Genomic DNA, 22,658 nt, shown 5'->3' with positions numbered 1-22,658 from the left:
CTGTCCCCTGTATCGCCCTTAGTCACTGAGGGGCATCATGTCTCATAGTAGGACCAGCCATGTTGTTCTCTCAGCTCAATCTTATGCAACACATATTCCCCCAAATGCCTGTCATTCTTGGGACATTTTAATAGGATGACTTCCATTGTGAGGGTTTGGGGCAAAATGAAGACAATGGAAAACTATGCAAAAGTGCTTTTTGTAAACTCTGAATGCTTGCTCTTCTGGTGCATGACAGTTGCGTAGTTGAAACATGACAATTGCTTAAGCTTTTGAGCTCCCTTACTTCAAGGTCAAGATGGGAAGGGAAACACGGACTTTCTTGGATTTAGATACCACGTCCTGGGAAATCTGCGGTCCAGATAGCCCCTTTCTGTGGGCGAATGAATGCTTTCCTCCAAAAAAAGTGCTGTGTTTATCTGGGTCTATTGAAGCACCGGCTGGTGATGACAGATGGTAGATAAAAAGGCCATGCCAAGGGACAATAAGCAGTCAATTCTTTCTTTCTAGTTTGTGTCTATTTCCCCTGATGGAGGAGACGGAATACTTCTCACAAAACTTCTCTTTCCTTTCCCTGAGGGACGTGCACACCTGGAAACCAGAAGGAGGCTATGGGAATGCTTGCAGTCTATTAAGACGAGCTCAGAAGGGCAATGGATTAATGATTTTCAGGAAATCCTCTGTAAGCCCAGGGGAGTGCTGCCCTTGGTGATCTCAGAATGACCAGAGAGAGATGTTATTTGGAACATTTTTCATCCAATCAAAATTCAGGTCCATGAGTTCAATTATTGTCCTTTCTGCCACTGAGGAGAGAAACTTCCCAATCATGACAGAGGACAAGAATCCAATCTGACAAGTGAGAGAGCTTTCACACAAGTTAATAGAACCTTACATTATGGAGACGCTTGAAAATAGCTTTGGACTAAAGGTTTTCTCCACGACAGTTATTCTTGTTTCCTTGAATTTCTGAAAATGTTCAGAAAGCTGCTCTCCAAGAGCCCTTCCCATTCACTCCCCCATACTGTAGCGTGGGGGGCTTTATTATTTACGTTTCTTTTTAATCAGAGGATTTGTTTTGGTCCCTTCTGAACTGTTTTATACCTCTCTGAGTCCTCAGAGAAGCGAGTGCAAGTTGGACTAAAATGGGCAGAAGGGTTATCTTGGTGATGGGTCCAGGGGGCAGGTAGGGAGAGTCTCTAGACCGCTCTGCAGGGATGACAGAGATACGGCAAGGAACCTCATCTCCAGTCCCCACTCTACAAACCAATGGTATTGGTTCCAGTCTTTCCAGAAGCAGCCACCAGGGTGGAATTAGATGTGCAAGAGATTTATTGGGAAAGATTTTGTGCTGGGGAAGAAGGCGGAGAAGTTGGTGGAAATTGCCTGAAGAACAGGGTGTGGATCTAACTACTGCACAAGGAGAGGTAAGTAGTAGAACCTCCGACGGCAGGGTGGGTTTGAGAAGGAGCAGTGGACAAAGGGAGTCCAACAGGAGTATCCAGGCCCTAGTAGCTCGGCCCTGCTCTCTCCGGTTACTATCAGACCAGGAAGGCGATGACTCACTGTACTGCAGATACACATTTCCAGCAGCTGGGAGCTGTCTCTCAGCTACTTCTCTCTTGATAAGATTCCTGAGCTGTGACCTCCATAACTGACACCTCCCCCCATACCCCTCTCCAGTGACGATGGGAAACCAACATCCAGATGTCAGCCTTCAGCGGGGAGAAACTTGGAGAGCTGAGTTCGTTCCCCTTTGGCTAGGTGAAAGATTGCAGGCCATGGTTGAGGCCATCTGTGGCCACTGGGGAGATAGATGGCTGCTCTTTATGGCCTGATACTTTGTGACCTTGTTAGAATTCTTAACTTCAAGACTAAGATTGTGTCTGTAAAACAAGTTGTTCAAGCAGCTTTGACTGAGAACTGCTCCAGAGAGGTCTGGGGGTGAAACCAGGTAGTCTTGGAAACTTAAGAGATACTTTTTCTCTCAGCTCAAGGGGAACTGGATTCAAGCCCATCAAACAATTGGCTTATTGCAATGAAATCTGACCAAAATTCCTCTTGCTAGAAGAACGCCTGATCCAAATCGTTTAATTTTTACATGGAGTCTGATGCAAACACTTTAATTTTCATATGGAACACACCATGTATCTCCTTTGATAGACCTGCCGTCAAATACTAGAGGCTTAATTTGTTTCGTTAAAGAAGCAAACAAATGTAGGCTTAGAAACGGAAAGCACCTCCATCAGCTATGTCTCCGTAGGAGGATGAAAGGCACAGCCCGGGCAGTTCATTAGCAGCAACATCGCTGGATGGCACAATGGCTTTTTCAGGAAGCCCATTTCAAAAGAGTCATAAATAAAACCCTCCAAAGATTAAAGCAGAAAGAAACCATAGTCCTGGGCGAGGAGGCAAGCCAAGAAGGAATGTCAAGTTCCAAGCCATGGGGGGCATTAAGGAGATGTACTGGGGGTTCTGAAAGCCCCCGGGGAGAACTTGTTTGATGCTGGAGAGGCTCTTCTAGGTTATTGTGGAGTTAAAAGGAGAGCAACACAGCCTCACACGGTGTTAGGTAGACAGAGGCTGGCAGAGAGAGAAGAGGTCGTGATGGCATGAATCTGGCAGGAATTGAGTCTAATAACCATGAGCAGCAGTCACCTTGCCTCTTGGATCGGGGAACTCAGGGGTTTGTTCATCAGGTCTGCCAACAACACGCCCCTCACTCAGCCACACTTTGCTCTCTGCTTTTCTTTCCTCCTCTCCAACCAGTTTTTCTCCATCTCCCAAATATATACTTACACTTAAATTCATGGCTTATGATCTGCTTCCAAGGGCACTGCCTACGCTAGCCACATACAGAAGCACAACCAACGAAGAGCTGCCTGTGATGACTGTACGAGGTGTGCTCTATAAAACATAGATCAGAATGTAAGCTTTCCCCACTGCTGGGGAACTGATTCCAACTCAAGTGACCCTCGCAGCGTTTCTGATCACGTCAGTTTTTACAGGGACACACAGCCTCGTCTTTCTCCGGGAGCAGCTGGTGGGCTTACACCAATGACATCTCAGTTTACAGTCAGTTTACCCAACACTACCGAGGCTGTCCCCTAAATTTGTTTCATTCTCAGTAGGAAAAACAGCAAAACCCATGCAATAGCTTCACTTTTAGAGATCTAGAAAGAACTTGAAAGTCGTTTGGTTTATTCCCACTATCAACCTCTTACCCTTACTCTCCTTAGCACCTCCCGCCCCAATATATATTCATATTCACCTCTTGGAACACCACCCCGACAACAGTACCAATACAGTGGAGCAAGTTTTATCTGGTGGAGAAAAAGAATCTTCACAATAACTACTTACTTCTCAGGTCAAATGACGCGTCAGCCAAAGCAAGATGAAACCTGAGAAGGGAAAACCAGGGCTCGAACTATTTCCCGGGAGCCCCGGTGGTGCCATGCTTACAAATTGAGCTAACCACAAGCTTCGCCATTCGAAACCACCAGCCACTCCATGGGAGAAAGATGAGGCTTTCTACTCCAGAGAGTTCCAGTCAGAAACTCATAGGGGCAGTTCAACTCTGTCCTACAGGGACACGATCAGTCAACATGGACTGTGTCTGATAGTGTCCCTGTGAGTGATTCCAAGAGCCTGGCCAATCTCCAGGATGGCTGCAGTTGTCCAAGGTCGCTGCTTGGGCTTAAACTTCTGTCACAGCAGAGGTGGATTCCCACATGTGCCCCTTCAAACCAGCCAAAGAGGCTCTTTAAATCATACCCTTAATGGCTCAGGCTGGGACCAGCCTGCAGACTGACAAAATCACAGGTTCCGAGGCAGCCTCCCTGGTGCCATCTGTCCACCCCCTGCCCCTGTCCCCGATTCCCATTCAAGTGGTATAATTGAATGAATCCTGCTTTATTTAGGGGTGAATATGGCCCAGAGGGGTTTTCTTCTGGGTCTCATTTTCAGTTCAGTTAGCACTTCTTGGCCTATAGGGAATCCCGGTGGCAGCATGTCACTACTCATCCAGGCGGCTGGTCTGTCTCTCCATACTGAGAGCACCTGCCGCCATGGGAGCAGGATGACTGCTGCAGGGAGTGGGACAGGACCTACACTGCAGGTGTAAGAGTCACGTACCACAGTTGGAGAAGCTTGTGTTCGCAGAGGTTCACTTTTTCATATCAGAATTTTATTTATGTCTCTGATGTATGATATAAAATTAACCTCCACAGGAAGAAATATGTGTGTGTGTAATTTTGAGGGGGCAGTCAATTTGTGTATAACTGAGTCTCTAGCACTCTAGCATCTGGAACAAAGCCTGTACATCCTTAGTCTTTTACTTTCATATTAAACATTAAGATAACATTTGCATATAGTGAAATGCACATATCTTATGCAGGACAAATGTTGAGTGTTGTAGAACTCATTTAATCCACACCATCACCAAGATATAGAACATTTCCACCACTATAAATTGTTCTGTCTTGTCCCTTCCTAGTCATTCTCCCGTTACTTCATAGAAGTTATGACTGTTCAGATTTCTTCTCATAAAATTAGTTTAACTATATGGTATTGAAATATATGTATATATTATGGCATAGTGGGTTACACATTGGGTTTCTAACCACAAGGTCAGCAGTTCAAAACCAATAGCTCCTCTGAAGGAGAAAGATGAGACTTTCTACTCCCCAAAAGAGTTAAAGTCAGGAATTACTGAAACCCAAATGAAGGCTGAGCATGATAATGGGACAAGAGGAAAGTAAAAGGAAATAGAGGAAAGAACTAGGAGGCAAAGGGAATTTATAGAGGTCTAAATACAGTCATGTACATATGTAAATATATTTATATATGACAATGGGGAAGTAGATCTAGGTACATATATTTATAGGTTTAGTATTAAGGTAGCAGATGGATATTGGGCCTCTACTCCCTCAACACAAGAATACTTTGTTCCATTAACCTGACATTCCATGATGCTCACGTTCCTGACATGATCGCTGAAGACAAAGTGGGTGCATAAGCAAATGTGATGAAGAAATCTGATGGTGCCTGGCTATCAAAAGTCTAGGGTCTTAAAGACTTGAAGATAAACAAGTGACCGTCTAGATGAGAAGCAACAAAGCCCACATGGAGGAAGCACACCAGCCTGTGTGATCATGAGATGTCAATAGGATCAGGCATCAAAGAACAAAATATCATATCATTGTGAATGAGGGCAGGGGGAGGGCAGAGTGAAAAACCAAAGCCCATCTGTAGGCAACTGGACATCCCCTTACAGAAGGGTCACGGGGAGGAGACGAACCAGTCAGGGTACAGTATAGCACTGATGAAACATACAACTTTCCTCTAGTTCTTGAATGCTACCCCCCCCCTTCCCACTATCATGACCCCAATTCTACCTTACAAATCTGGCTAGACCAGAGAATGTACACAGGTACAGAGAAGAACTGGAAATACAGGAATCCAGGGCCTATAAACCCCTCAGGACCAATATTGAGAGCACTGGTACCAGGAGGGAAAGGGGAAGGTGGGGGAGACAGGGAGAACTTATCACAATGATCTACATATAACCCCCTCCCAGGGGGACAGACAACAGAGAAGTGGGTGAAGGGAGACATCGTTCAGTGTAAGACATGAAGAAAAAATTAATAAGTTATCAAGGGTTCATGAGAGAGGGAAGGTAGGGGAGGGAGGGAGAAAATGAGAAGCTGATACCAAGGGCTCAAGTAGAAAGAAAATGTTTTGAAAATGATGATGGCAACAAATGTACAGATGTGATGAACACAATGGATGGATATATGGATTGTGATGAGTTGTATGAGCCCCAATAAAATGATTTTTAAAAGTGAATTCTATAATTGCCTTGTCAGCATTTTATAAATATTTATTGTATTAGTTAACCAATTAATTGGCGACTCAAAATTATTTATCTGAGTTTTTTTTTCAAATAATTTATATTATTTATGTCAGCAAGCTTTCCCAGGACACAGTAATGTAGCAAATACATTCAGCTTTGTAGGACATGGAGTTTCTGTAATAACTACCTGGCTTCTTCCCTGTCATGCAAAGTCAGCTATAAACAATCAATATATAATCAAGATGGCCAGATTTGTGTGACAATATCGTTCTATATTGTTGTTGATTTCAATCAATTTCTGTCAATTACTGAAAGGAATATTAAAGTCTCTACCTGTCATTGTGGATATTTTTTAGTTCTTCCTACAGTTTGGTTAATTTTTGGTTCATGTGTTTTGAAGTTGGTGCCTGGCTGACATGGTTGTATTTCAAAACGTAATTCTGAAAAGAGAAAGACCCAAAGATTTGATTCCATTTAAAAATTCCTAAAGGGCCAGGAAAAGCCAAGTATTTGGAGGGCTGTAGTCTAGGTACTAGAACATAAAAAAAAAGCAAGGATGTGATTACCACAAAAATCATGGCACCCGTTACCTGTGATGGGAAGGGACAGGTGTGACACAGAGACAGGAGAGGCCATGGGGCAAGGTTATGCGGGCTGGTGGATACAGCCCACTGGAATGTGTATGATTATTTTTACTAAATTTTGCATCTAATTTTTTGTATCTCCTTTTGATGTGGAGGATCTACAACTTCAGTACAGTGGTTTTGGGAATGCGAAGCTCGTGGCACATGGGAGTTTTTCTTATAACGTTAGACCTGGTATTAAACTTACCATACAACCCCACCATTCTACTGCTTGCACATTCATTCAAGGAAGTGAAAGCGTGGGTCCATGCTAAGACTGGTCAACAAACTTTCAAACAACTTTATTTGTAATACACAAAATGAGGAAGCCATCCAAATGTTCCTCAAGAAGCAAACGGGCACATCCAGCCACTAGAATACTCCTCCGTAATAAAACACAATGAATTATTGGTGCACACAACGTATTGTGGGTGGACCTCTACATAGTTATACTGAGTGAAGGAAGTCAGCAAAAAATAGCACACATTGTGTCATTCCACTCATAGAAAATGCAGTTGCATCTGTAAGGGCCTGAAGGCTTATCTATCGGTGGTTGCCTTTGGGCCAGTGGAAGGATGGAGAGCTTGTCAAAGGTCACAGGAAAACGTTGAAGGCTGAAGGATGTTTATTTTCTTGATTGCAGTGACGTTTTTATCATTGTGGAAGTATGTGTGTAGGCCAGGTTGACTAGAGAAACCAATCCAGTGACTTTCATATATATGTAAGAAAGAGTTTTATAACAAGAAATAATTATATATCAAGAAATCATCCCAGCCCAATCCAGCTCAGCTCCATAAGCCCCAAACTAGACCACAGATCCCTCTTCAGACTCACACAGTCACATGCAATGATGCAGAAGGCAGGAAGATCACAGTGCAGTAGGTGCAGGGTCATGTAAACCCAAGGTTGAATAAAACAGGTTTGGGCACCGGCAATGATCCGTCCTAGCAAGCAGGAGTGAGGCAGAGTGAGGGAGAGCTTCCCAGGGTTCTCCCATGAGAAAGCCCTCCCCCGTCCCCCCCGCCAAGGAAGCACCGTCAGGCTGAGACCTGATTGACAGGTTGGACACCATCCCTACTCTTTCATGCATCTTCAAGTTGACATCAAGTTACCTACCACAATATACATTCAAGCCTATCGAATTGCACACTTTAAATTTGCGTGTTATTTACAACGTGTGTATAAAATCAATAAAGGTTTAGTATCTAGAAGGTATGAAATTTTGTATGAATCACTAATAGGATTGCCAATTAAACAGAAATATGGGAACGTATGACTGACTTTATATCATATGTAATTGTATATGTGTTCTGTTACATGAACTAAAAAACCAAACACTGTCATCGAGTCAATTCCAACTCATATCAACCACATAGGACAGAGAAGAACTGTCCCTGTGGGCTTCTGAGGCTGCAAGTCTTTACGGGAGTAGAGGCCCGTTTCTATCCTGAGGAGCGGCCGATGATTTTGAACTGCTGAGCCGACAGCTAGCAGTCCAACTGAGAACCTATTACACCACCCGCGCCCCTGTTCTTATATATAGTCATCTATACAGCCACAAATATTTAATATCTAGGATATATTCTTTACAGTCCTATAAATGGACAATATTTAATTAATTAAATGGAAAAAAATAGAAAAGTCACTAATATATGTCCGATATCCATCTTCATGTGTTATGTGTAACAATATAACTGTATGATACAGTATATAACACATGAATCTATTATATATAATAAAGAAGATATTATGAAGAAAATAAAAGAGGACATGAAACAGACTCTGAGGATATGATCCTGTAGATATAGGATGGTCAACCAAGGCCTCTCTGCCTAGATGATGTTTTCAATTTAATAGCTGTGGCCAGATTGTCTTCCATATACAATTCTCATTTCTGCCAGTTCTGAATGAGGTTACCCTTTACCTCATCTTCCAGCCACAACAAGTATATCTCCGTGGTTTTTTCTAGTTTGGTGAGAGACATCCTTTCTCCAAACATTACATTACCATATTCTTCATCTCTGTCTTATTCCTTAGAACTATTTATTATTAAGCCAGAGAGACATTCTTCTACACAAGTGCTTAGATTTTTCTCAGGACTGCGCCACTGAGCCACGGCATGCTCATCCTGTGCTGCTCAGATGGAGGTCTTCAGGTGCCCTGCGGGCCCTACCCCATCCCCACCCCACCCCCACCCCTACCCCCTACCCCCACCCTCTCTGAGCACCAGCTCATGAAGGCTAGCACTTCTAGCCTCTCCATTCAGCAGACTTTTGAGCAGTGCTCTCACCTCTCAGAGAAAGCTCTGAGTAAATGTCTCCATCTGCAATTCCTGATGGGAGATAGTCCCAATCTTCCCAGAGAAAAAGAACAAGGAAGAGGAGAAAGAGGAAACTGTTAAACAGGATGAGAAGTGCACTGATTTAATTCACAAGGCGCCTGCCTTTACAGAGACAAGTCTCGAGCTGTGAGCTCTGCCTTCCCTGGTGTAAGCCTCCCGTCTGACAGCACACTTTCTTTGATTCCGAGCTAGTAAAGATCAACAGGCATGCATTTGCCAGAAAGACAGGACGATGAGGAGGAGGAGGAGGGAGGACGAGATGGTAGGTAGATATGAAACAATAGTGCTGAGTGTTTCAGCCTAAAGATGATGCATCGTCAAGGAGTAAATGTCCATGATGGAGAAAGAGCATGTGTGTTACTCACTGTACACAGTCCGGTTTCAGAAGCCAAATGTGGTTACCCCTCTAGCCAGTTGGGATGGCCTACCCATATTGGCCCCTAGGCGCCAATCCCAGTGAGGACTCCGTTCTCTCTTGTCCCTCTTTTTCCAAACTAAGGACAGCAGCAGCTCTGACAAAACCAAAACAAACAAATTCCATGCCTTCCAGTTGACCCTATTGTACAGGCTAGAACTGCCTCTGTGGGTTTCTTTATGGGAGTAGAAAGCCTCATCTCTCTCCCACCGTGACCGTGAAGCCAACATATTAGAGGGATAAGAGGCGTGTTCTTACAAATAGAACCCCAGGCTATTCCACGATTACTTTCTCCCACCTCATCCAGCGTTCTGCATTTAGGTGGTAAAGGTGATTTCTGTGTTGTTGGTGGTCAGGGTCATCAGCCGCTGGAATCAGCTGGATGGCAATGAGGTTTCATTGTTGCTCAGACACCCCTACATTCACTGGGATTGTTCACCTAATTCCCCTCAGTAAACAAACATTGCACCTGTTGCCTGGTAACCGTTACAAAGCAGTGTTGACTGCCTTGGTCATTTCACAGTGCTGGAAACCTGTCACTGCTCTTTGCGGATTTTAAAGACAAGTATATTCTGACTATCTCTCTACTCCCATGAAGAGTTACAGTCTCAGAAACCTTCAGGGGTAAATCTGCTCTGTTCTATAGCACTGCTGTGAGTCGGCATCACCTCGATGGCAGTGAACTTGGTTTTTGGTTTGGTATCTTACTGTGGCTCCACCTCCTCATAAGGAGGTTTTGGAAAATCAGTGAAGCGTCTCAGGCATTTAAAGTTGCATGTGCATACTGGGACAAAATATTGAATAATGATTAAAAAGGAAGGTGAGATGAATGATTCTACTTGATAGACTTAATCTTTCACACAGTCCAAGATGGCCCAGTGATAAAAGATGGCCAGATGGAATTACCCCTATGGGTTTCCAGGGCTCTGGATCTTTTAATGTTTTTATGGCCATGAATCTTTACAGAAGAAGAAAGCTTCATCTTTCTCCTCAGAGCTGCTGGAAGGTTTGAACTTCTGGCTACACCCTCTCCCTCACTCCACTGAGTCGATGCCAACTCATTGCAACCCTATAAGTCAGGGTAGAACTGTCCCCATGAGCTTCTGAGACTATAACTCTTTTTTTTCTGAACTAATTTCAATGTTTATTAGAAATTTTAAATGTAAGAAAAAATACATTTTATGTATAGGTAACATTCTGGAGGTTCAATTTAACTTGAAGAGGGCTTACAAATTGAATGAAGTGACAGAGTTTTCATTAAGGTTTTTTTTTTAGAAAAAAAAAAAGGAATATCTATTAAATTACTGCCAATCTTCTTTTTGGTGTTTTTTTTAAAACATTTTATTAGGGGCTCATACAACTCTTATCACAATCCATACATATACATACATCAATTGTATAAAGCACATCCGTCCAGTCATTGCCCTAATCATATTCAAAGCATTTGCTCTCCACTTAAGCCCTTTGCATCAGGTCCTCTTTCCTCCCCCCCTCCCTTCCCACTCCCCCCTCCCTCATAACCCCTTGAAAATTTATAGATTGCTATTTTTTCATATCTTGCCCTATCTGGAGTCTCCCTTCCCCCCCTTCTCTGCCGTACATCTCTCAGGTCACTTGTGGATCCTTGTAATCAGTTCCCCCTTTCCCACCCACTCCCCCTCCACTCTCCCAGCATCGCCCCTCACACCCCTGGTCCTGAAGGTATCGTCCACCCTGGATTCCCTGTGCCTCCAGCTCCCATATGCACCAGTGTACAACCTCTGCCCTATCCAGTCCTGCAAGGTAGAATTCGGATCATGGTAGTTGGGGGGAGGAAGCATCAGGATCTGGGGGAAAGCTGTATTCTTCATCGGTACTACATCGCACCCTGACTGACCCGTCTCCCCTCCTAAACCCCTCTATGAGGGGATCTCCAGTGGCCGACAAATCGGCCTTGGGTCTCCACTCTGCACTTCCCCCTTCATTTAATATGGTATATATATATATATATATATATATATATATATATATATATACACACACACACACATATATGCATATTCTTTTTTTTTTTGCATGATGTCTTATACCTGGTCCCTTTGGTACCTCGTGATCGCACAGGCTTGTGTGCTTCTTCCATGTGGGCTTTATTGCTTCTGAGCTAGATGGCCGCTTGTTCACCTTCAAGCCTTTAAGACCTCAGACACTATCTCTTTCGATAGCCGGGCACCAGCAGCTTTCTTCGCCACATTTGCTTATGCACCCGTTTGTCTTCAGCGATCGTATCATGGAGATGTGCAGTCAATGATATGATTTTTTGTTCTTTGATGCCTGATAACTGATCCCTTTGGGACCACGTGATCACACAGGCTGGTGTGTTCTTCCATGTGGGCTTTGTTGCTTCTGAGCTAGATGGCCGCTTGTTTATCTTCAAGCCTTTAAAACCCCAGACACTATCTCTTTTGATAGCTGGGCACCATCAGCTTTCTTCACCACATTTACTTGTTCATCTGCTTTGGCTTCAGCAATTGTGTCAGGAGGGTTAGCATCATAGAGTGCCAATTTAATAAAAGAAAGTATTCATGCATTGAGGGAGTGCTTGAGAAGAGGCCCAAGGTCCTTCTGCCACCTTAATACTAAACCTATAAATATAGACACATAGATCTATCTCCCCATCCTCATATATATGTTTGCATGTACATGTCTTTGTCTAGACCTCCATACATGGCCCTTGACTCCTAGCTCTTTCCTCCATCTCCCTTGACTTTCCTCCTGCCCCACTACCATGCTTTGTCCCCACCTGGGCTACAGCTATACCTCTTCTCTACGTAACCTTACCCTTGATCATTCCCCACCAGGCCTGCCACTCCCCCTTCACTACCATTTTGTGTCCCATGTTGTTCCCTTGTCCCTGTGTTTGTTAACACCACTTCATTACCCCCCTACCTCCCTTCACCCCAAGTCCCCCCGGAACTGTCGGTCCCATTGTTTTTCCTCCAGATAGTTCATCCAGCCTGTCCTATTCAGACAGACCTGTGGAGACACTAACATGCACGAAAACAAGACAGAGGAAAACAAAGCAACAGTATACAACCAGACAACAAAACAACAAAAACAAACCACTGACAAAGAACAAAATAAAACACTTCACAAAAGAAAAGCTTGTAGTTAGTTCAAGGATCGTTTGTTGGCCCTTAGGAGTGTTTTCCAGTCCAGTCTGTTGGAGCACCATGCCTTGACCCCAAAGTCCACTTTCAGCATTCCCTGGGGACCTTGCCACTCCATTCCCTTGCTGTTCCACTGCACTCCCCCAAGTGCTTTGCCTCGGTGTGGTGGGATCAGGTCAGGTGCAATTCCTACACTGTGTCTCCGGTGCTGTCCCCTGTATCGCCCTTAGTCACTGAGGGGCATTATGTCTCATAGTGGGGCCAGCCATATTGTTCTCTCTGTGGACTGGCTGCTCTACCCAGGAACATCATCCTCACGGGCTGGTGGGCCAGGTTGTGTTCCACTCTCTCCTCCTGCCCCTTCATCTGCTCCCATGTGCTCTGATCAGATATGTCCCTCTCCCAGAGCTGCAGAGTCAATGTCCTCCTTTGGAACAAATTCTTTTTGGGGGAGGGGCAGGAATCCACTTGATTTTTGGTGCTGGGGCCAGCCTCCCAGACCACTCCACTGGTTCCCTACTCCACGCCGGGATATTGCATTCACACTTTGTGTCACTGGGTTGAAGTCTGGTCCCATATCTCCACAGAGACTATAACTCTTTACGGGCATAGAAAGCCCCATCTTTTGCCCACACTACACCACTAGGGTTCCTTCAATAGTACCTTGCTATTCCCGATGTATAGGTTTGGTCTTCGTGCCTTTATTAATACTGTTTTCTTATTGGAATTGAGCCTCTTTCTGCCTGTTCAAGCATCATGACTTTGCTCATCTAAGCCTTACAGAAATTCACTCTGTTTATACTGTAAGACCTAAAACAAATAGTCTTTGTCTTGGAGAGTCTGTGAACCTAGTGGAAAAGAATGAAGTCACAAACACTCAAATATACATAGTGGCTAGAAATACAGGCTTTGACACCGGTTGAACTGGGTTCAAATCCCATCTCTGGCATTTCTTACTTATGTAGCCTTACTTAAGTTACTTGACCTTTCTTCATCTGTAAAATCAAGGTTTAGTTCTTCAACAACTCTTTATTGAGCTCCCACTCTGAGCCCGGCACAGGTTAAATGCTAGAAATCTAGCTCTGGAGCAGACCGACAAAGTCCTTCTGAAGCATAGCCAATGTTCATGTCCGTGAGACAGATGTTAAAAATGACACACTAGACATTTCACATCAGGTCGTGATCAGTGTTGTGTAGAAAACTAGTTTCAGGTGAGCACATACTGAATGGAAGAAACTGCTTTTTAAGAATTCCACTCTGAAGAGAGGCTATTGGGTGGGGAGCTGGGTGAATTGACGGAAGGTCATTGAGGTTGTCTTGGAGAGCAGCATTCCAGCAAAGAGATGCAGGAGGTCCTTGGAGGAAGTATGCTTGGTGTGGCCAGTGAGCAGCAAGGAGGCCAAGGGACTGGGAGCCGTGAGCAAGAGAGAGGGGAGTGTGGTAGGAGTTAAGCTGATATAGTCGATGTAAGCCCTGCTCTATAGCTAAGCCCTTCTCTGACTAAGCACTATTATTCTTAGTCCAGATGCAGAGCTGGGGCAGCTTCAGGGCTCACGATGCCACCAAGCCATACGGCAGAGATGCTCTTCAATTCATGTCTCTGCTAGTCAGGAGTAGCACCCATGTGCATCCACATCACTTTGGGACATGTAGACCAGGACAAGGATGTTGGGAAGTGGGATCAAGTATAACAACCTTCTTTTTAAGGTTGTTGTTTGAGGAAAACAAGGCCATGTGTGTTCTGACTGTAGACCCAGTATGCACTCAGGATGCGTTGGCTGAGGTCCTTGCCTGTTACCATTGTTATGGTTGGTTGCTAACTGAAAAAGGTAGAGGTCTAAGTCCACTCAAAGGCATATCTGGGGGAAAAAAAGGCCTGACAATTTGCTTCTGAAAACCAGACACTTAAAGCCCCATGGGGCCCAGTTCTGCTCTGATGTACATGGGCTTGCCCTGAGTTGGAATCAATCTGATAGCAACTGTCTTTGTTTTTTCCTTTTTCTCTAAATGATGACAGAGGTCCCTGGGAAGCCCCAGTCTTCTGCATTTTAGAGGTTTTAAAAAATCATGATGTACTTTTCCCATTGTAAGAGACATGGGATCCAATTTGCCAATTTGGGCCTTTCTTATTCCTTGCAGCATCTCTGGCCCAGTGCTGAACACATAGTAGATAATCGATTACAAATTTGTTGAATGGTTCTGTAAACTCAGTCAATGAAAGTAACCTCACATGTGGAGACCTTTCTAGTTTCTTGATACTAACAAATATCATTTTCTTAAATCTTCAGATGCAAATAAAAATATTCTTTACATCTTTATGCATTCAATTCATTGAATTTTTTTTTAACCAAGCCTCTCGGATTCTTGGAAACTGATGACAGAGAATCTCTTTGACCCTGTGGAGCAATTATAAGGAGGTCTCATTTGTGAAACACAACCCCCATTATAGCCTACAATTGGTCCCTGGGGTTGATGTCCCCATCTGGTTTGCTTTGTTGGGGTCAGGATTCATAGAAAAGTAGGATAGACAAGGTCTCCAAGGGTCATTGGACAACTCCCACAACAGTATGCTTTTGTTGTAAGAGTCATCAATGTTCAGATTAAAAAATAACTTGTCCTGTGTTGTTTTCCAGGTTTATTCTGACTAAACATTATTATTTTCAGTCCAGATGCAGAACTGGGGCAGCTTCAGGGACATCATGCCACCAAATCATTTAATAGCTATATTGTTTGATTAACCTTTCTATGGGCTAGGGTAGCACCAGGGGTCTCTTTGTACACACAAGATCATTGTGTAAGGAGGTTGTGAAACTGGGGGTGAATCATGGCTTGAATATCCACAAGGCAGGTAGAAGAGTCCTTCCCAAGTTGAGGAGAAACCAGACGCGAGTGAAATAAGAAGAGACTGACCTCATAAAATCAACACTGAGCACAGTTGCTGGGAAACAAGGAAATCTTGATGGGGCCGTGGGAGTCAAGTGTAGGTGAAATACGAGAAAGGCTGGTGAAGGAACAAAACATAAATGGCCTCCATAAAATGAAAGGAGAAATAATTAGTCAAGGTGTCAAGCTCATTTTCCAAAAGCAGCACATGTTGGAGCATCCCTTGTCAACTTGACACTTCTACACAACTGCTTAACTGCATGTAAGTTTTAAACAAAACAATAATAAACTAATATCTCTATCTAGCAGGATAAAACTAAAATGCAGGCAATTTAATATGTAGTAGCCTCATTTAAATATGATATTCTCTAAGTGAACAAAACAAAAATAACGTATGCCTAACAATTGCAGTTAAGTGAACACCTACACCATAATCCTATGAATATATTCCCCCCACCCACGAACATTTGTAAGCCAGTCACTTCATGCCTTTATCCACTCAATTTTGGGTATCCAATTTCTATACTGCTCACTTCCATCAACCCTGTGCTCTCAGGAGATAATCATATTCTTTGATGCGAAGAATCTTCTTTCTAGTTGGAACCTTGAGTCCATATCCATATGCAAAATCAATCCAGGGCTACTGCAAACTCGGATATCTATACTTTCCTCTGAATTATGGGCTACAGGACAACAGTTTTTAATTGCCAAGGGGACGCTGAGTAATTGGTTTTTGTTGGTTTTAGGTTTTCATTAAAGGATGGCAGTAGGCCCAAATAAGTTTGGGAACCTATGGAAGAGAATGGGAGTTTCCATTAAAGATGAAGTTTAGCAAATGATTCTTTGTACTTCATAAAGTTTGCTCTATTTTATATTTCTAATACTTCTGAAAATGATTTATATAAATTTTGTTTTGCTTTAATTTTTTGATATCAGATAGATTGATTCTGTCCTCCCCCTCCATGTGAGGTCCACCAGGTCAGTTCTGAATCCTCTTGACCTGTGTGCACAGAATAAAACATCGTCCGCTTCTTCACCAGCCTCATCATTGTCATTTGAACCCATTGCTGCAGTGGTTGCATCCATTCATTTCATCGAAGGTCTTCCTCTATCCAGGAACTGGTCTCCTGAGTACATGAAATAAAGTCTTGCTATCTTCCCTTCTAAGGAGAATTCTGCCGATACTTTTTCCAAGACATGTGTATTAGTTCTTTGGGCAATCCATGGTACTTGTATTATCCTTTGCCAGCAACATAATCTATTTTATTATTATTAATCATTTTATTGGGGACTCTTACAACTCTTGTTACAAACCATGCATCAATTGTATCCGACATATTTGTACATATATCCCATCATTCTTTTCTAGACATTTACTTTCCATTGAGCCCTTGGGATCTGCTCCTCCTTTTATCTCTCCCTCCTCTCACCACCCCAACCCATGTGGCCTCCTGATAGATTGTAGACTGTTAATTATTTTCACATCTCACTCCCTTCCCCCTGGTTTCTGTTGTTCTTCCCCCTGACTGGGGGTGTGTGGTTATGGTCAGCAACATAATTTAAACACACTGATTCTTCTTGAGCCTTTATTCAATGTCCAAGTTTCACATGCGTATGAGATGATTGAAAATACCATAATGTAGGCCAGGCACACGATAGTCCTCAAAGTGACCTCCTTGTTCAAGTACAGCCTGGATTATCCTTAGCACTAGAGATGGCAAGACTTCCTCTCATACAGCTGGGCATGCGCTCAGGAGAGACCAGACCCAGAAAAGGACACGATCGCTGGCAAAGCAGAGGATCAGCAGAAGAGAGGAAGACTCTGAGGAGACGAATTGACACGGTGGCTACAACAACAGGCTCATCCATAACAAAAATTGTGAGGCTGGCATAGGACCAGATAGTGTTTTGTTCTGTTGCAACTACCTACAATTTTTTTTCAAGATGGGAATTTGGATTGTGCAAAGAATGAATTTAGGAAAATTGGAAGTGGTCAAAAATGTAATGCAATGCATGAAGATCGATATCCTAGGCATTCGTGAGCTGAAATGGACTGGTATTGGTCATTTAAAATCAGAAAACCATGTGATTTATTATGTTGGGAAAATCACAATCAAGAGGGATGGAGTGGCATTCATTTCCAGAAAGGATCTTGCAAAATTAATCATGCCTCCCTGGGGGATGGGCAACAGAAAAGTGGGTGAAGGGAGACGTCAGGCAGTACAAGATATGACAAAATAATAATTTTTAAATTATCAAGGGTTCATGAAGGAGAAGAAAAATAAGGAGCTGATGAAAAAAATTAATCACGAAGAACAATGTTATTGTGATAGGGTTATATCTATGTGTGTTTAAGGAAATCTAATCAATGGAACTATTATTCAACTTTATGCACCCTCCACAAAAGTTGTGGTTGAAATTTTGTGAAGAAATTGAAGAATTCTGACATCAGTCAGAAATGTATCACACATGCAATCAGGATGCATTGATAGTTACTGGAGATTGGGATGCAAAAGTGGGAAACAAAAAAGAAGGAATAGCAGTTGGAAAATAGGGACTTGGTGATAGCAATGAAGCTGGAGATTGCATGACAGAATTTTCCCAACCAATGACTTGTTCATATCTAATAACTTTTTCCAACAACACAAAAAGTGACTATACATATGGGTTTCCCTAGATGGAATACACAGAAATCAAATTGACGACATCTATGGGAAGACACGAGGGAGAAGCTCAGTATCAGCAGCTGAAACAAGACAAAGGGTGGACTCTGGAACAGACCATCAATTGCTCATATGTAAGTTCAGGAAAAGCTGAAGAAAGTTCAAACAAGTCCATTGAAGCCCAAATACAACCTTGAGTTTATCCCATGCAATTTTGAGACTATCTCAAGAATAGATTCAACACATTGAACTCTAATGATAGATGAGCTGATGAGCTGTGGGAGGGCGTTACAACCGTCATCCGTGAACAGAGCAAAAGGTCATTAAAAAGACAGGAAAGAAAGAAAAGGTCCAAGTGGATATCAAAAGAAACTCTGTAACTTGCTGCTCTTAATTGGAGAATACCAATTTTAGCAAATGGAATAAAGGAAGAAGTCAAGGAGCTGAATAGAAAATTCCAAAGGGAAGCTTGAGAAGACAAAGCCAAAGATGACAACAAAATTGGCAAGGACCTAGAATTAGAAACCAAAGTGAAGAACATGCTCAGCATATTTGACACTGAAAGAACTCAAGAAAAAAAATCCAAGGCTGACTTGCAATTTTGAGAGATTTTATAGGCCAGATATTGAAAGATGGAGGCAGCACCAAGAGAAGACAGAAAGAACACACAGAGCCGCTGCACCAGTCCGATTTCAGGAGGTCACATCTGGGCAAGAACCAGTCATATAGAAGGAGGAAGTTCAAACTGCATTGAAAACATTAGCCAAGATCAAAGCTCCAGGAATTGATGGAGTACCCATTGAAATGTTTCAGAAAGCTGAAGAAGTGCTAAATACTGTCACTCATCTATGCCAAGAAATTTGGAAGACAGCTGCCTGGTCAACTGACTCAAAGAGATCTATATTTGTGCCCATTCCAAAGAAAGGTGTCCTAACAGAATGCTCAAACCACAGAGAGATATCATCAATATTGCACACAAATAAAATTTTGCTTAAGATCATCCAACAATGGTTATGGGAGTATATTTACAGGGAGCTGCCACAAGTTCAGGACAGGTTCAGAAGAGGACACGGAACAAGGCATATCATTGCTGATGTCAAATAGATCTTGACTCAAAGCAGAGAACACCTGAAAGATGTTTACTTGTTTTTCTTTGACTGTGAAGAGGCATTGACTATACAAAGGTGGGACCATAATAAAATATATATAACCTTGAGAAGAATGAGAAGTCCAGACACTTCATTGTATTCATTCAGAACTTGTACAGGGATCAAGAAGCAGTTGTGAGAACAGGACAAGGGAATACCGTAGGGTTTAAAATCAGGAAAGGTGTGTGCCAGCATTGTATACTCTCACTATACGTGTTCAATCTGTCTGCTGAGCAAATCATCAGAGAAGCTGGATTACATGAAGAAGAGTGTGGCATCAGCATTGGAGGAAGGCTTATCAGCAACCAGTGGTATGCAGATGCCACAGGCTTGCTTGCTGAAAGTGGGGAGAAATTGAAGCACTTGCTACTGATGATAAAAGATTGTGACCTTCAGTAAGGATTACATCTCACTGTAAGAAAGACCAAAATTCTCACAACTGGACTAATAGATCACATTATGATAAATGGAAAAAAGATTGAAATCGTCAAGGATTTTGTCTTACTTGGATTCACAATCAATGCTCTTGGGAGCAGCAGTCAAAAGATGAGTTGCATTAGGTAAATCTGTTGCACAAGAGCACTTTAGAATATTAAAGAGTGGGAATGTTAATTTGACGACTAAGGTGTGCCTGATCAAAGCCATGATATTCTCCATCTCATCATCTGCCGGTGAAAGTTGGACACTGAATAAGGAAGACTGTAGAAGAACCGGTGCATTTGAACTGTGTGCTGGAGAAGAAGACTGAAAGTACCACGGACTGCTGAAAGAACAAACCAATCTGTCTTGGAAGAAGTAAGGCCAGAGTGCTCCTCAGAGGCAAGGATGGCAAGACATCATCCTACATGCTTTAGACCTAATGTCATGAGAAACCAGTCCCTGGAGAAGGACATTATGTTTGGTAAAGTAGAGGGGCAACAGAAGAGAGGAAGAGCCTCAATGAGATGGATTGACACAGTGTCTGCAACCATGGGCTCAATTGTGAGGAACAATAGGAACAATTGTGAAGCTGGCACAGGACTCAGTAGTGTTTCCTTCGGTGGTGCGGAAGATCGCTAGGGGTAGGAGCCAACTTGATGGCACCAAACAACAATGACCACAAAGGTGGAGTCACAGTACTGCGACAGTTGGGCATAGGTCTTTTACTGCAACGCGCCCTGGTCTCAGTCCAGGATCCCAACTTCATGGTTGCCCTCTCTCTGGCCTTACCGATTGATGTTTAAGGAGAGGAGGGTCTGGTAACAGCAACTTATCCATGGGCTGGGGGACCCAGTTGGCGTATTAAACCAGTGTGAATTTACTCCAATAATTTCCTGCACTAGGGCCCTAAAAGACTTCAAAGTGTCAAGAAGCAAAGATGGCACTTTGAGGACTACCACGCCCTTGACCAAGCATTATATTCTCACTCACCTCTGATGCATGCAAAAGTTGCACAATGAAGAAGCAGGGAGAAGTGATGTACTTAAATGATGGCCTTTGCAAAAAATATTCACTGTATGATGGACTTCCATTAGAACAAGCCTATCTGGGTGGAAGAAGTCTGGCCAGAATTCTTCTTGGAAGCGAGGATGGCAAGACTTCCTCCCCTATGCTTGGTAGAGGGTGAATGAAAAAGAATAAAATTCTTTATGAGATGGGTCGGACAAGTGGCTTCAACAATGGGATCAAACATAGCACCAATTGTGAGGATGGTATGCAACTGGACAATGTGTTGGTCACTGTGAATTAGGATCCTTCCATAGCACATAGTAACATCAAGATAAGATACCAGGAGATTCTGTCCATCCAAGAGGTTGTGTTCACAGACCTTATTATTTTGAACTCTGACCCCCAAATTAGAGCTTCATTGATAAAGAGAGGAGAGAGGATTCCCTTCCTCCTTCCATTTCTCTTTCCACCCCCTGCCTCCACCCCCTTTTCTATGCCACAGGGAGCTCCTGCTCCTAGACCCCTCGTCTACATTACAACTCAGTTTCTTTAGGTAGAAGGTGGTTTCTGATGAATAACCTGTCCTGAGACCCTCCCCTGCCCCTCCCCCCACACTACTGTTTCTCTGAGAAAGAACATTGTTCATTTCAATGACCGAGTCGCAAATAAATTTTGGACTATGACCCCGTTACAGACTTGGAGACATCTTGTTCCTGTAAAATGATCTTTCTAGCCAGCGCCTGGAAGCTGCCTGGGAAATGCACTTAGTAAATTATTCCCAGTGGTTGCAGGAAGGACAGAGAAGGTTCTAGAAGAGATGAGTCAGGCTAGAGGATGGGGAGTGTTGAGGGAAAGGAACCCAGATCCAAGAAAATCTCTAAAAACAGATTTTGTACACAGCCAGAAATAACTCTCTGGTCAGGTCTAGCTAAAGACCTTCTGAAATGATGGAGCAAATATTAACAGAGAAATCCTTAAAAGCCTCTTTTCGTGAGGATAACATTTTTCTCGGTGATAAGCTGGGTGGGTTTATAAATAGCCTGGTCTGCCTTTGCAGGCAATCTTGATAAGGCATTGTTCTCCTCTCCCGAGTTGAAGATGGGATGTTTACACCTCCACGAGAACGCAGCACCTGATGCGATGCCCCACCTCCGTGCACTGGCCAAATGGCTCTAAGGAAACATAGTGACTGTCACACCGATTCTAAACAGCCAAGGGTCAAAACCAAAAGACAATGGTCAGTTTATTGCCAAGCCCCTGACTGGAACTGGTAGGCTTTGGTAGGAGTATCTCAGTACTCACAGGCTTCAGTTCAGCAGTCAGAAGGAACCAGGCTGAAACTTAGTGAGCAAAGTAACAAAGCTAAGTACCAGGTAAATGCTACAGTATCACGACCCAGAAATGACACACACAGCTCTTTTCCAGGACTACTGTTATGCTCCGTTGGGTCAGTTATGGCTCATAGCAACTCGACATGCAACCAAGTGAAACACACCCTGGCCTACCTCATGCTCACGATGCTGTGCCTTTGAGAACACTGCTGCGACCATGGCAACACTCTCTTTCATCGGGGCTTCCTCTCATTTGTTGTCACTCTGCATCAGCAAGCACGCAGGCCTTGCCCGATGCTGCTCCCTCCGAATCCCAGGGCCCAAATCACGTGAGACCAACTCCCTCCATCCAGACGTCTAAGGAGCATTTGGTTCTACTTCCTCCAAGGGAAAATTGTGTGTCCTCCTGGCAATCCTTGGTCCTGTCAATGTTTTTCACCAGGACCACAATTCCGGTGCATTAAATCTTTTTCAGTCTTCCACATTCGTTGTTCGATGTTCACACTTTGAGGCGAATTTTCCAGATGCCGCTCATCATCGGATGTCCTGACTGCTGCCGCCACGAGCACTTTGATCGTTTCTCCACTGATCAAGATACTGTCCATTGGTCCAGTTGTGGGGATTTGTGTGTTCTTTACATTGAGCTGCAATTCAAACTGAAGGCTGTGGTCTTTGATTTTTATCAGCAAGTGCTTCAAGTCCTGTTTTCAGCAAGCAAGGTTGTCATCTGCGTTCCATATGTTGTTAAGACCTCTTCCTCTGGTGCTGATGCTTCATGCATCTTCATAAAGTCTCGTGTCTTGGATGATGAACTATGCATACAAATTGA

This window comes from Tenrec ecaudatus, chromosome 2 (genome assembly GCF_050624435.1).
Source record: "Tenrec ecaudatus isolate mTenEca1 chromosome 2, mTenEca1.hap1, whole genome shotgun sequence".
Lineage (NCBI taxonomy): Eukaryota > Metazoa > Chordata > Mammalia > Afrosoricida > Tenrecidae > Tenrec > Tenrec ecaudatus.
The sequence above is the reverse complement of the archived record's forward strand: the minus strand, read 5'-3'. Positions refer to the sequence as shown.